Source organism: Lissotriton vulgaris, chromosome 10 (assembly GCF_964263255.1).
Source record: "Lissotriton vulgaris chromosome 10, aLisVul1.2, whole genome shotgun sequence".
Taxonomy (NCBI): Eukaryota; Metazoa; Chordata; class Amphibia; order Caudata; family Salamandridae; genus Lissotriton; species Lissotriton vulgaris.
Window position 1 is genome coordinate 112,699,944 of NC_141698.1, and position 16,855 is coordinate 112,716,798.

Genomic DNA, 16,855 nt, shown 5'->3' on the forward strand with positions numbered 1-16,855 from the left:
AAAATCCACCAACTACATAATCCAACATTTAAGGATACCTTTTTGGACGTAGTATACTCCGTCAAGCTAATTTAAGTAGGGATGTTGCAATGACCCTCTGTCCCAGATGCAAGAGAAAATGAGCAGACCTAATAGAAATTTGTCTCATGTCTCACTCTATAAGAATTCTGGACACAAATATTTTATATATTATGTTTTATCACCCATGAACCTGTATGGCCATCAGACGAACTAATCACATTCACATTTGATCAATTCATTCCAAAGGAAGTTACACATGTAGCATGTGTCACTATCATGGCTGTCAGACTATGAACTGCTGCAGAACGGCTAAATCCACCCACCCTTGACCAACAATTTGGCAATGGTGGGCAAAATATTTGGACTGTTATGTGTTGGAGGTACCACTTTATAGGCTAAAAGGGAGATATAGTCGAAGATTTCAAAGGATTTGGGGCTCATTTGATAATTAATCATCATCCAACTTTGTTTTATGTAATAATAAGCCATTCTCTACAGTAACTGCTGTTCTGATAATTGGGAGCAATGCTTTTCTTTTCAATTGCATGTTAGATATTTTAAACTGATGACATGATTCAAAATGTATCTCAAATTGCCATACACCATCAGTTAGTCCATGATCTTTTAGAGGACGTGCCTGGCAGGAACCAGGGGGCTTGGAAAAAGTTTTTAGCCTTAGTTCGGGCCCCGTATCTTGGACAGAAGTCAATTAAAAAATGGTCTGATCAGGAAGACTTAAAAATCTCTGCCAACATGTGGTCAGTTATTAATAAATTTAATTTTTGTACATTAAGAGGTGCGAATTGGCGTAGTATGCTGTTTTTTAGTAAATTGCAACTTTACCGAACTCCTATTGCCCTCTCCAAAATGTATGCCAATCAATCTGCTCATTGTTTTCATTGTATTAACCACCCCACAGCTAAATTGTCACATATTATGTTGCAATGTCCAAAGATTCAGAGGATTTGGAAGGATATTTTTTGTTATCTGAAAACTGTTTGTAGTATCCGATTAGTAGTGAATGATTTGTTAATTATTTTTGGTTTTGATCCAGATCTTTCCCTACCTGTTCAATTGGCTAAATTTCTGTTGGCTGTAGCCAGATCACTTCTGTACCGATTTGACTTCATCTGTTTTAGAGTGGATTCAAAAGATGTAAGCGGTCAAGAGAAGTGAACGCACTGATGCACTACGTGTTGGGGGGCTGAGGAAGTTCGAAAAAATCTTGGCAACATATCTTGATTAAATTCATGAGGGGTAACTGCCTTACGCATGTTTAAAAGTTCATTTTTTTTTTTTTTGCCTTCTGTGTTTGTCCCTGATTTTTTACTGCTTTGTATAGTACTTATTTAATCTTGCAATTCTAGTTTGATGCCTAAAGATAATTTCTTTTTATGAATGTATTATACTATTTGTATTATGATTGTTGGACTTCAATTAAAAAAATATTAAAAATGTGAATTATATTAACCAGCTAATTTGAATCCATAGCGAATTTTCAGTTTCAATAAAAAAGAAGACCAGGGTGAATAAACAGAGTAATACACAACAAACAGGAAGCTTCAACAGTGAAATTGCACAATGGGTATTGAGAAGAAGGTAATTAAATTACATTAAGACAGAAAAATAAAACATGAATTCGTTAAGTAGAAAATAAGCTCGGCAGAATTTCGTAAAAGTGTTTCACCCAAAACTACTGAAATGCGAATTATCTAGAAACTAAATAGATGAACGATAAATAATGGTAACAATTAAAAGAAACAACAATAGTAGAAGTGTGAACTGATGACAAGCTAAACAAATGGAAAAACTGGGAAAAAATAAGGAAAGGGAATAGTATTAATACTTAAATAAAATATTGAAGAACTATTCAAAATAATACACAAATATTGGGAAAATATAAATAGGTGAAGAGTATTTCAAGGTTATACAGAAACACGTAGATAATCACATGCAATGAAAATCCTATCTGAAACAGAATTATAAAGCAAGTAATTAAAAACAAGAAACTTGATGCTCAGAACACAGGTCTACGGTGAAGAACGTGATGGGGAGACAAATGGATAAGGAGACAGCGAATTTACATATAGGGAGGAAAGAAGTGTGGAGCAATATTGGGAGGAAGGGGAAAAGAGGATGGGGCTATTTGGGCAATCTGGGAAGAGGAAGCATGGAAAACGAAGGTGGGGAAAAAACAGCGATGCATTGAGGAGGAGAAAGGTAGGAGAAGGGAGAAGAAAGAAAAAGAGAGAGAAAGAGAGAGAAAGAAAGAAAGAAAGAGAGAAAGAAAGAAAGAAAGAAAGAAAGAAAGAAAGAAAGAAAGAGAAAGAAAAAAAGAGAAAGAAAGAAAGAAAGAGAGAAAGAAAGAAAGAAAGAAAGAAAGAAAGAAAGAAAGAAAGAAAGAAGGAAAGAAAGAAAAAAAGAAAGAAAGAAAGAACAAAAGAAAGAAAGGAAGAAAGAAAGAAAGAGGGAGAAAGAAAAAAGAGAGAATGGAAGAAAGAAAGAAAGAAAGAAAAGGGATGAAAGAAAGAATGAATGGAACAAAGAAAGAAAGAGAGAAAGAAAGAAAGAAAGAAAGAACGAAAGAAAGAAAGAAAGAAAGAAAGAAAGAAAGAAAGAGAAAGAAAGAAAGAGAGAAAGAAAGAAAGAAAGAAAGAAAGAAAGAGAGAAAGAAAGAAAGAAAGAAAGAAAGAAAGAAAGAAAGAAAGAAAGAAAGAAAGAAAGAAAGAAAGAAGACTAAACCTAGAAAGAGTAAGGGGAACGATAACTTGAAAGATAGAAGGGAGGACAAGAGAGAAGGTCCTTGGAAGAAAAAGAAAGAGAAAAAGACAGAAAACATATAAATGAATGGAAGAAGTAAACAACGTGAAAAAAACGAATAAGTGGGGATGAGATTGAAAACTAAAACAGAGAAAAGCAGGAAAAGGAAAGTAAAAGGGCGTTATAAAACATAAAGAAAGAGTTAGAAGAAGAAACTATGAACCTGTAGACAACAAGGTAAAACAGAAAGAAAGAGTTTGATAAACCCAGGAAACTGTAGAAAAAATTAAAACGATCCGCAATGAGAAAAGAAAGGAAAAAGAGAAATGAAGAGAAAAAGAGTAACGGAGAGGTGTGGAGCAACAGGGATAGGTAGGGACAGGAGGGGTCGAAGGAGGAAGAAGAGGGTGGACCTTACAGGCGCAGAGACCCTGAAGAGCAGCGCAGAGAAAGTGCTGATGGCGAGGATTTGCCTGTATTTAGCAGAAGGGTCCCGGCGGCGGCTGCTGTGCGCGGGCAGAGGCGGGCGGTGGGAGGCGGCAGCGCAGACTCGTGGCCGCCGCTCCCCTCTGCCACTGGCTGCGGCCGCGGGCGCTGTCTGCCGGCTTCAGTGAGCACGAGAGGAGCTGCGCGGGGGGCAGCAGAGCCGGGCAGTGAGCCAGCCGGAGCCCGCGCGGAGGCGGCAGCAGGTGGGCAGGGGCCTCCCCCTCCCCGACTCCAGGTACGCGCGGACCCACCGGAGGACACCATGAGGCTGCACCTGGGAGGGGTGCCGGTGACCCTCTACCTGCCCCAGCCCAGAGGGGACGAGAGCACCTGAAGGGGCGGGACTTCCGCGGCCCCCCCACCACCACACTCACTTCTGGATCTGTTTTTCCAAGGGCCTTATCTTTTCGAGGAATATTTGTGAATATGCTTATTTTTCCTGACTTGCCATGGAGGGGCTTGTTTTCGGCCGGAGACCCGAGGAATATGTTTGGGGGCAGGAGAGAGGCCAGACCCGGCAGATAACTGTCCTGGAACATACGTGGGTGCGCTGAACTCCGAGCAGTGAGAGGTAAGATGATCCCGCTATCCGACGCGCCCGTGGCTGGTAACAGGTGCATCACACCAAAACACATAACATAATATTTATTTAACTGGCATTGGTTTGACAGCAGAAGCAATTTAGGAGCTGAAAAGTTCATTTTTGGTGTTGCAATCCCCATTTCGGCACTGTAACTTAATCTCAGTTAGCGGGGCACGCTATTTAAAAAAAGACGCAAAGTGTTCCCGCTCCAAATATCCTGGGATATTATTACACGCCCTTTCACTCGGGATGAGTGTGCTGGGATATTATTACACGCCCTTAGCACTCGGGGTGAGTGGCGCTCCTTCCGCGGTGGTGGCCGGCGGGGAGTCGGGTCTGTGCTCAGTAATTGTTGCTTCCAGTCCCAGCCCCCCCATGGCCCGCCTGACATTTTCTGCCTTCTGCCTGTGGTTTGTTATGTTGCATTTTTGACTCTTTGTGTTGACGGTGTGTCCTTTGCAGTGTGTGTGTGTGTGTGTGTGAGAGAGAGAGACGGTCATTTCAACCTCAGACAGCTATTTGCCGGCCACCACAGAATAACGTTTTTTTGTGCAGCACAGTGTCGGGAAGAGACACACACGAACAACATAACAACATATGGAGATCAACAAACACACACACACAAACTACGCTGCACACGGCACTCTTAACACACACCGAGACACACATATCTCGCACAATCTACACACAGACACACCATATTCACTTACCTCACACAATTACAACATGCGCGCCGCACATTACATCTAAGCACTTTCGCATCAGCATCCCTTAGTGCCAAGCACACAGCACGAGGTGGTACATCTCATACACACCTACATATGCAGATCTTGCCCCCCCCCCCCCCCCACCGGCCACCCCATCCACCCTCCTACCCACACACACCACAGCCGCATTGGCAAGAGTCTCTACCTCGTGCCCGGGGGCAGCCAGAGACATGTCTCACTTGTCAGAGAGTCTAATGTATGTGACATCTCCTGCCTCTGAATCTCCGTGCCATAAATTACCAGAAATAGGGCTATTTCCGTGCTCGCAATTAACACCTGCTGCGAAGTATGAGAACTATTCTTTAAATGCGGATTTCATGCTGAGAAAAAAGTGTTGTGGCAGTCAGAGCTGGCGTCTCATCCGTGCAGATGGAGAAGGGCCCACCATGCAGTTTAATCCCTACTTGGTCAGAGTAACCCCCTCCACCCCCTCCACCCTACCCCCAAATCCCTTGTAATCGCGTTGGTCTATGCGTTCTGTTGCGCTCATATGTCATGACGTCCTGATACCTCTCCTGAAGTTTGACTTGTTCTCTGTGCAGGAGGCGGCAGCGCTAAGCCCTCGACGGCAGGGGGCGCTAAAGCATGGAAGCCTTCATATTGCATTTGGTACAGTTTCTAGCCACTGCGGTTTGAGGAGATAAGTGATAAAATAGGAACGGGGTTGGATTGGGATCAAAAATTGGCCCCGGCACCATAAAAAAAAGTGGCCCACATTTGCGGATTGCGGCTTTTCACAAAGCACAGCTTCAGAGTTTTAAGTGTTATTAAAACAAGGAGAGGGTTTCTATAAAAGAGGCATGTTTTCTTAACTTCACTGAGATAAAAAAAAAATCAAGTTTTGCCAGGACTCTGTGCATGGATTAGTTCACAATGGTAAACCACACGTGAATATAAGTGAGGCCACTGCTGCTCGGACCCCTACTCAATTGCATAAACTAATGGGCTGGCCCAGCAAGAGGCTCCGTCCCGTTGGTAAAAGGGAGGTAAACGGGATCCATCTGCCCCAGGAAAGACGCTCAGGCCCCCAACGGACCGCAGGCGGCATCCAAACAGCACAGACACAGCCCAAATCGGCCACTACCCTGGCCAAAAAAGCCACTCAGCGCTGCAACTCAGATACTGACCCATTGCCCAAGTGCCCACCTTACCAATCCGACTTTGGATAGGAAGATGCAGAAGCTTGTGCCACAGTGAGGAGGAGACGGGGGCATTTAGGAAGCAATTACATACGCCACAGGCCAACAGCAAAATACTTTGTCTGGTGTCCTTGTGTACTAATGCCTTCAACTGAAAGGGCCTGAGTATGTTACCATGGACACCTGTTTGAATCACTGCATGTCCATTCGGCCTTCCATTTTTAAGAAAGTAGATAAGGCCCCATCGAGTTGTGTAACAATAAACACCTGTATTGACATTTAGCTGCGCCAAGAAACACCTTTTCAAGTGAAAATGCTATCAACAATCATGCCTAGTCGTACCAGGCCTAGTCGTTTGCCATTAGATCACATGTATTGCCTATTGTGTTGGTCATTAGATCAAATCTATTCTCTGTGGTGTTTGCCATTAGATGAAATGTATTGCCTGTGATGTCTGCCATTAGATCACATGTAGTTCCTGTGGTGTTTGCCATTAGATCACATGTGTTGCCTGTGGTTTTTGCCATTAGATCACATGTATTGCCTGGTGTGTTTGCCACTACATCACATTTATTGCCTGTGGTGTTTTTCATGAGATCACATGTATTACCTGTTGTGTTTGTCTGTAATGTTTGCCATTAGATCACATGTATTGCCTGTAGTTGTAGCCATTAGATCACTGGTATTGCCTGTGGTGTCTGCCATTAGATCATATACCTTGCCTGTGGTGTTTGCCATAAGATCACATGCATTGCCTGTGGTGTTTGCCATTAGATCATGTGTATTGCCTGTGGTGGTTGGCATTAGATCGCATGTCCTGCCTGTGGTATTTGTCTGGAGTGTTTGCCGTTAGATCACATGTATTGTCTGTGGTGTTTGTCATTAGATCACGTCTTGCCTGAGGTGTTTAACATTAGAACACATGTATTGTCTTGGGTTTTGCCAGTAGATCACATGTATTGCCTGTGGTGTTTGCCATTTGATTACATGTTTTTTCCTGTGTCGTTTGTCATTAGGTCACATATATTGCCTTTGATGTCTGCCATTCGATTATGTGTATTGCCTGTTGTGTTTGCCATTAGACCATGTGTATTGCCTGTGATGCCTTCCAACGGATCCAGTGTGTTGCCTGTTGGGTTTGCCAAAAAGCATATGCATTGCCTGTGATGTCTGCCATTAAATCACGTGTATTGCATGTGGATTTTGCCATTAGGTCATGTTTATTGCCTGTGGAGTTTGCCATTAGATCACATGTATTGCCTGTGATGTTTGCTGTTAGATCATGTGTTGCCTGTTGTGTTTATCATTAGATCACATGTATTGCCTGTGGAGTTTGCCATTATATCACATGTACTGCCTGTGATGTTTGCTATTAGATCCCATGAATTGCCTGTCATGTTTGCCATTAGATCATGTGTATTGCCTGTGGAAATTGCCATTATAGCACATGTATTGCCTGTGGAGTTTGCCATTATAGTACATGTATTGCCTGTGGAGTGTGTCATTATATCAAATGTACTGCCTGTGACGTCTGCCATTAGATTACGTGTATTGCCTGTGGGTTTTGCCATTAGAGCACATGTATTGCCTGTAATGTTTGTCATTAGATCACATGTATTGACTGTGATGTTTGCTGTTAGATCACATGTATTGAATATGGATTTTGCCATTAGATCATGTTTATTGCCTGTGGAGTTTACCATTAGATCACATGTATTGCCTGTGATGTTTGCTGTTAGATCATGTGTTGCCTGTTGTGCTTACCATTAGATCACATGTTTTGCCTGTGGAGTTTGCCATTAGATCATGTGTATTGCCTGTGGAGATTGCCATTATAGTACATGTATTGCCTGTGGAGTGTGCCATTAAATCACATGTCCTGCCTGTGACGTCTGCCATTAGGTCCCGTGTATTGTTTGTGGAGTTTGCCATTAGATCACATGTATTGCCTGTAATGTTTGTCATTAGATCACACGTATTGCCTGTGATGTTTGCTGTTAGATCACATGTACTGCATATGGATTTTGCCATTAGATCATGTTTATTGCCTGTGGAGTTTACCATTAGTAATGCCTATGATGATTGCAGTTAGATCACGTGTTGCCTCTTGTATTTACCATTAGATCACATGTATTGCCTGTGGAGATTGCCATTATATCACATCTACTGCCCGTGATGTTCGCTAGTAGATCACATGTTTTGCCTCTCGTATTTACCATTAGATCGCATGTATTGCTGTGGAGTTTGCCATTATATCACTTGTACTGCCTGTGATGTTTGCTGTTAGATCACACGTTTGCCTGTTGTGTTTGCCATCTGATCACATGTATTGCCTGTGGAGTTTGCCATTTTATCTCATCTTCGGCCTGTGGAGTTTGCCATTAGAACACATGTATTGCCTGCTGTGTTTGCAAGTAGATCACATGTATTGCCTGCTGTGTTTGCCATCAGATCACATGTATTGCCTGCTGTGTTTGCCAGTAGATCACATGCATTGCCTGCTGTGTTTGCCAGTAGATCACATGTATTGCTGTGTTTGCCATCAAATCACATGTATTGCCTGCTGTGTTTGCCAGTAGATCACATGTATTGCCTGCTGTGTTTGCCATCAGATCACATGTCTTGTCTGCTGTGTTTGCCAGTAGATCACATGTATTGCCTGCTGTGTTTGCCAGTAGATCACATGTATTGCCTGCTGTGTTTGCCATCAAATCACATGTATTGCCTGCTGTGTTTGCCATCAGATCACATGTATTGCCTGCTGTGTTTGCCAGTAGATCACATGTATTGCCTGCTGTGTTTGCCAGTAGATCACATGTATTGCCTGCTGTGTTTGCCATCAAATCACGTGTATTGCCTGTCGTGTTTGCCAGTAGATCACATGTATTGCCTGCTGTGTTTGCCATCAAATCACATGTATTGCCTGCTGTGTTTGCCATCAGATCACATGTATTGCCTGCTGTGTTTGCCAGTAGATCACATGTATTGCCTGCTGTGTTTGCCAGTAGATCACATGTATTGCCTGCTGTGTTTGCCATCAGATCACATGTATTGCCTGCTGTGTTTGCCAGTAGATCACATGTATTGCCTGCTGTGTTTGCCAGTAGATCACATGTATTGCCTGCTGTGTTTGCCATCAAATCACGTGTATTGCCTGTCGTGTTTGCCACAATAGCACATGTATTGCCAGTGGGGCACGAGAAAGTCCACTCAGGTACACACTGTAGGTGTAGTTCAATTGAACTGAACCACAACTAATACTTATAAAAAGACAGAGCTTCATTTTTTTTTAAAATGAAAGTCTAGGACTTTAATCAAGGTGCTCTGGTTACCCTGAGTGATCCGGTAACCGGTGGCCTAGGCTAAGTTCTAACAAAGACTAGATTCAGGGGAGAGGATGTAGCCTAACAGCTAGAGCTGTTGACCTCGAAGCTGGGGAAACAGGTTTGAGTCTCGGCAGCGATGCTCAACATCCTGTGATTATGGCAAATCACTTAATCTCCCCGTGCATAAAAAAATTAATGTGTCCATCTGCAATGCAACTAGTGCTCATGTAAAGCGCTCTGATACCTGACACCTGATACCTTCGGGCGAGTTTGTACTATATAACCCCCCCCCCCCAAAAAAAGATCAAACATTGATGAAACCAATATATTTGTTTACAATGTGAAAACACATGCAGTGTTAGCACACTAGACGGCATGGGAGGAAGCTAGCAGGAGTGTAGAAAGGGGACTATTGATGGAAAGGTCCTTGTGCAGTTCAATGCAAGCAATCAAGGGCACCCTGAGGGCTACTTCCAAACAGCCAATAGCAGGAGGTGAGAGATACATTTTCCACTGAACTCAGCCAAGCCATCCCGTATTTGAGTATTTCACTTCACACAGAAGTTTTAACCATACAAAGAAGCTGCACCGAAGTCTGTCTAAAGTTCCGGAAATTTGAGACCACTTGACTTCATCTGTGCTTGTTAGTCTGGAGTTGAAGGTGATGTATTCGGCTGCCTAAAAAAGCTGCGCAATAATGACATGGAGTCACCTGGTGATCCTGTTGCTAAGTTTGTGCATTTTAGATTAAAAAAAATGTCTACAACGTAGAATTGCTGAGGCATCACATATCAGTCACATAAAGAAAACCTAAAGCAATGCATGACGTCACTACTGTTGAGATGTTTTTTTAGTGGGAGACTGGTTGTGAAGGGGATGTAAGTCCTAAAAAGGCTGCTTCCATATCATTGTTGATTTGGTGGCAGCCAATCAGATTTCCACATGAGATATGTCAGCCCGCAAATCCTTCATAGTATGATATACAATGTTTTTGAGCCTTAATTTTTTTAAAGCTACTGAATGGATTTACAACAAATGACAAAAAGCAATGTTTCTGAATCAAGATCTAGCCTCCTATCAAATTTGCTGCAAATCCATTCAGTGATTTCGGCTGTAGCTGTCCCTAAAGTTCCTATGGAAAAATGGATGGGGAAAACGCATTTGGGACCCTCTTCTTTTTCTGCCCCCCCGCCCCCCACCCCCCTCCCAGCTTGATGTATTCCCTCAAAACTTTCCTGTGTAGGCTACAGAGAATTTTTTTTTTTGGGGGGGGGAATGAGTTTCCGGAAAATTCGTCAAACTTTGCCAAAGATACAAGCAAACCAAAACATGCTTTTCCTATGGAAATATGATCCTAACTATATATATATATATATATATATATATATATATATATATATATATATATATATATATATATATATATATATATATATATATATATATATATATATATATATATATATATTAATACCACACCAAACTTCACCATCCAAGAAGGCGCTGACTCCGTGTATCTTAGTTCAAGGGTATTTATTTCATATCAACTTCTATATAGATATATATGCCAAGAACTTTGTTGCTTACACCAGGAAACTGGCGATAAAATAACGAACCGGACCCAACCAGGTATTTTCAGCGCATACTTTTATTTATCGTGCAACCTCTCGTCTGCCATGACGCGTTTCGGGCCCTGGAGCCCTTGATCACATGACATGGTCGTGATTCACCTCGTGATTTTGAATCACAGGAAATGATCACATGATCCCAGGCCTATAGAAATAAACAACATACTTCAGCCTAATCCAAAGCTTTCAACCATCATCTGTATGTTGTAGAATGTTTACATTGACATTTTCATTATTTTACGGTATCTTTGTTGACTTCTCCCTCGTTATTGAAACTTCAGACACATGTGCAAAATTCACAATAAATAGATAAAATATGTAAAATATATATAAATATGTGCAAAGTTGCAGATTTAAAACATTAAACAATCTCCATTTTAGCAGCAATGACACTTATATACATCCACAATATTTCATTGTATATACACACTTATTTTCGTTATTATCGGAATTTCTGAACACATATGTATAATACATTGAATTCATTATTATTACACTCGATAAAAACGATATTATTGTGTGCAAAGTTGGCAAATAAAGTGCAAATATTAGCCACTAAACTCTATTCGGTCTGGACTTGAGTATATCAAAAGGGAGAGTGGTTTGTACACCGCCCAAGTGGGCTTTAGTGGCTTATGGATTACTGCTACTACACTGCCTGGGAAATCAATATTAATCCTGTACCTATGTTTAAGAAAAAGTTGTGTAGTTTCCCATAGTGACAAATTAAACAAAAATTCGTTAAAAAAATACTTAATGTTTGTTAGTTTGATGACCTCACTTGCCCGAATTTCCATTGGGCATATGTGTCTCTGGACAACTCTATAACAAATGTCTTTTTATGATTGTTACTTATAGACATGTGTACAAATCTTCCGTCGCATTGAGGCCATTTGGTGTCTTGGTGTCTAGCTCCAGAATATATCGGGTTTCAAGTAGTCTTAAATATGCTTCCCTGTTGCCCCCTCTACGTAGTGGCTGCACCATATCTATTGCGTAATATTTGAGGCAGTTCACATCTCCTCTGTGGCATAGGTTCACATGTCTTGCCACAGGATAAGCTTCATCTTTATTAATTACCGCTCTCATGTGCTGTAATATGCGCTTGTGCACTTAGCTTAGTGCTACCCACGTAACACAGCCCACAACCGCATTCCAGTACATAAATGACATGATCCGATTTGCGTGTTATCTTTTTAGTAATTGGAATCTCAGCCTCACTAAATGGGGATCTGTATGATGTTTTATTTTTTCCTATGGTACATGCCTTACACATGGCGCATTTTAAGAAACCCTTGCTTTTTCTGAGCCAGTTATCCTTAATTGATACTTCTGGGTTGCTTTTTACCAGCATGTCGTTCATGGATCTGGCACGGCTATAAGTTATCGCTGGATAATTCGCCACCGTTTTTCCTATCACAGGATCCCCTGTGATTATAGGCCAGTTCTTTCTGACAATGTTCTGTAATTGCCTATGTTGGCGACTATACTCCTCAGTAATGAGTCTAGGTTGGCTACCAGCGTTTTTTGTCGCTATATTTTCTACTTCCACATTTGCTTCTGTGGTGGGAATAATATTAGCTTTGTTGGCCCTTTCCATTGCCTTTTGCACCAAACTCTCTGCATAGCCTTTTTGTAGGAACCTTGTTTTGCTATCATTCTGTGCTGTTGAACAGGCAGCATCTGTGCTACAGATTCTTCTAATCCTCAGCATCTCCCCATACGGGATGCTTCGGATTAGATTGTTGGGGTGCTGACTAGACGCGTGGAGGACTGTGTTGCCTGCAGTTTCCTTACGATGTAATTTGGTCTGCAGTTTTCCTCCTTCTATGTATACTTCTACGTCTAAGAAATTGACCTTGTTGTCACTTATTGTACCTGTGAAGTTCAGATTCAGTTCATTGTTATTAATGTCTTCAATGAATTGTTCAGCTTCACTAGACGACCCCTTCCATATTATAAAGAGATCGTCAATGAATCTGTACCATGCTGTCACTTTGTTGGACATAACCTCTGCAAAGGCTTTACCCAGGACCTGCTCCTCCCACAGTCCCATGTGTAAACATGAGTAACTGGGGAGAAGCAGGCCGCCATTGCCACTCCCCTCAACTGTTGGAACATTTGGTTTTGGAAAAGAAAATAATTATTATATATATATATATATATATATTTATGAATTTCTAAAGTTTTTTATTGTAAAGTAAAATATAATAATAATTCCTATCAATAGTGTCACTTTAACCTTTGCTTTTTCAGTGACTATATATATATTAATATTGAACTTACTTGGTCACCAGAAAGAAAATTTGTGTGCAATGAGATGAGTACATGAAATATTGATTTCATGAATCCAAGGCCCCCACATTGGCCGTTCTTTTAAACATAAGGGTGTGCTGTAAATGTCCTTCTAATTGTTTTAAATTTGTGTATACAACTTGTTTGTTGACACCAATGGTACTCTTTGGGTAGTGGGTGCCAGAAAAATCAGAATAGCACCCCGATAACAGTAGAACATTTTGTGTTGATAAAAACTCCTTGTGCTCACACTGTGAATTGTTGACTTCAAATGATCTCTAGATGTGCGATTCCATCTCTTATCTCTGTATGAGGGAACACTACTACCTCTCTCTTTTTTAAATATATATTAATATATATTCATTAAAAAAACAAAGGATAAAGTAACTTTAGAGTTACGTAAATATCTCATTGCCAACATGGTTTTGAACTAAAAAAAACACAGAAATTCACCATTTATAGTGATCAGAGCCCTGCAATGCACTGCTTATAACCTCACATAATATATAAATCATGATATGTTCTGACATCATTTCTGCCATCACGGATAACATCTCAAATTGCATAATTGAGGACATCACTGATGACATCATCCAATGAGTGTGTTTTTGATAGTTTACATAATGGTGGGTAATTACCATATTACTTCTCTACATAATTTTGCACAGCTAATGGGTGTAAGTGTTTTCAAAACACACATGCGCTTAATACATCATAAGTGTGTAGAGGTACATGTTAAAAATGTTTGTATTCAGGAGTAACTCTGTGTGTAGGTGACAGTTGATGACTATTTCCAGTATGTTCCACATAGGTTTTTTGGCTTTGCAGAAAAAGTTTCCATAGGGTAAAGATTCCACACTAACTAATGTGAGCAGCCTTGAGTATTTAGGCAGAATCCACCAAGCATAATCATTTCTATATAAGATTGAATCATGTGTACACCAGGTACTAGCTTGTGTACATGTGCTTGATTAGCTTCAGAAGATGGGCTATCTGTAAAGTTTCTACCACAGTATGAAGGCTGCAGGTCATATGACCTCTCAGGTACCTTCGGACGTAGTGTAGTTTTAAGAGAATAGAGTCTCTTTCGAGAAGGCTTTCATAGAGTGAGCATGGTTCTTAGCAGATACTTTATAATACTCAGTGGTGTGTTTCTCATGAGAGTTTCACTGCCAGCAAACAGTGTTTATCAGAGTAAACTCTCTCCATAACATAAACAGTGTTTTCAGTACCCACTTTTCGACTCACGTCAACTTCATATCTCACAAGAGATATTTGTAACTGTGAAGGGTTTGACACAGGCTGTGCTTAGCAGGGCATTAGTTATATAACATGACTTAAGTGTGTGGAAGAAGGTGGTCTTCTCAGAACTGCAGTGCACAGATTGACCATCGTATGCAGTAGAAGTTACCTATCTATGTGTGGTTTAATGTCAACATCAGCTCAGCTACAAATGAAGTGTATGGCATAGGGCCAATGCTGAACTTAACAGAAGCTTGCTACACCTAAGGCGGTAGTGTGTGTGCTGGCATTAGTGATGGTTCTTATTATTCTGAGCTAATTTGTACTTACTTTCATACCTCTAATGCCATGATCGTTCATAGAAAAGAAGCTTGGATGATGTAATCAGTGATGTCATCAATGATATCATTTGAGACTTCATCAGTGATGTCATAAATTATGCCGTAGAACATGCCATGAGTAATGTAATATGTGAGGTCTTAAGCAGTGCATGGCGAGGGAGCAAGTTATAATTACCTCTGCTAAATGTAACTGGTGAATTTTTGCTTTTTTTGGGGATAAAATATTATGTTGGCTCTGGCATTTACCTAACTATAATGTTACTTTAAGCTTTTGTTTTTTCTCTGTGAATTTCTATTTTTTTAACATAAATTTATATTTTGTTACCATATGTAAAGCAAACCCACTGCCATGCACCGTCGTGCGCGGTGGGGGGTTGGCCGCAGGGCTTTGACTGCACATAGTACCTGCGGACAACCCCCCCAGAGACAGCCAGCTCAACACCGTGCACAGCCTTTGGTCATGCACGATGTGGGGTTGTTTAGCAGGCCTCGCTTGCAGCCAGGTCCTGCATCCAACCCCCGAAGGCAGCCAACCCCATGCTGTGCAGAGCATTGGCCAACCCCGCCCCAGTGGCAGCCAACCCACACTGAGCATGGCCTTCAGTGGCTTGCGGCAAGGGGTTGGCAGCAGAGTCTGTCCTGCACACGCCCCCTTACCTGAGCCAGTAGTTGCCCCGTAAATGCCATCCCTCAGGATCAGACCATATATGTTAGGGTTGGGAGCAGCATGGCCCGTCCTCCCCAAGCCAATAGTGGCACAAGGACCTCATCCCTGGGGCCAAAACATATATATTAAGGGAGCACAGCTCCCCTTCTGAGTCTTATTTGGCCCCTGGAACCCCCTCCCTTGGAGTTACACTTAACTTTAAAGGGAAAAGGACCCGCACAGCCCCCCTCTCCCAGCCAATTTTGGCACTGGGGACACTATTCCCCGGGGCATCTCTAAATTTTAGGTGGGTGCCCTGGTGCCCATCTGGGGCACCTCCCAAGCTACACGTATTAAGGGGGTGGGGTAAGTGGTCCCCTCTCCAAGATTCATTAGGCCCAGAGACCCATCCCCGGGGCCAAATTCAATCAAAAAAGGAGGGTGGTACTCACGGCCCCATGCCTCATTAGGGACAGTGGACCCCTTCCCTTGGCCAATATCATAAAAAATGGGGGGGGGGGTAGGGGCCCCTCCCTGAGCCTTATTATCAGTTGGGAGTAGACTTGACTTCTCTGACCGTGCTACTACAGTTAGGGAATACATGTTTGTTCCCGTTTGGTGGGAGATTTAACAATATTCCCACCAAGCATCAGCAAACATATGTTTCCCTACCCACGGTTGAGTGGGCAGAGAAACTACTCTGTCCTGAGGTGGGCTCCCAAGGAAAGAGTACATGAGCCGGCCATGGAGGTCTAAGGTGGGCTGGTTATCCCTACCCTGCTCCTTTATATTATTTATATTTTTAAACTTCAGGACAGGAGATTAAATCCACGTGTCTTGGAATGGCAACATTTATCTCATGTTGATGGCAGCCAATCGGAGCGCTCGCTCCCTTGGGAGTCTGACTCCTGCAGGAGTGTTTGGTCCAGGGGAGGAAAAGCTCCTTAGGCCAATCAGAATGCTCTGTTTTTGAATTGAATTCCATGAGACACTTGCAAGACTCTCGCGGGCACAACCTTCCAGATATACTATTTTTTTAAACCTTCATTTCTCAAAAAATACTGAACAGATTTACCCTAAATCATTAGATTTGGCAAAATGGTAGGGACTGGTATGGAGCAGTGCCTTTTGTATGTTTGGTGTAAATCCCTCCAGTAGTTTATGAGAAAATTAAATGTGAAATTGAGTCCAATGCAATTTTCCATAGGACCTTTAGACACAGCTACAGCTCGAACGGCTGAATGGAATTACTGCAAACTTGGCAAAATGGTAGAGCCTGGTATGCAGAAGTGCCTTTTGTATATTTGGTGAAAATCCCTTCAGTAATTGTTGAGAAAATCGACTTTTTTCAAATTATATATCTTTTGGCCGGACACGGTGCGCGCCCGTGCGCGCACCGTCCTTGCACTGTCCTTGCACGTGCGCGGACCTTAGCGTGCGCGAGCTGCATGCTGATTGGCTGCCAATGTCTGTCAACACTCCAAAACAGAAATTGTTGACAGCCATCTTGTGCCTCGGTAGACTGAGGCACAGGAAAGCAGAAAAACAAACGTGTAGAACTCAAAAAGGGGGCAGGGTAGAAGTGCCCTGACACCCTAGGCCTGCTCAGGGGGTCCCACAA

General features: G+C 42.0%; 1 protein-coding gene across 1 annotated transcript in view; it reads left to right on the top strand.

Moving 5' to 3' along the window:
• The first annotated feature begins 3,240 nt into the window (after positions 1-3,240).
• The window catches only part of LOC147684781 (ATP-sensitive inward rectifier potassium channel 12), a 214,188-nt gene continuing 200,573 nt past the window's right edge, over positions 3,241-16,855 (top strand). The window contains exon 1 of the mRNA XM_086940637.1: positions 3,241-3,838. The gene's annotated coding sequence lies outside the window, so the exon portion shown is untranslated. The remainder of the gene's footprint in view (positions 3,839-16,855) is intronic.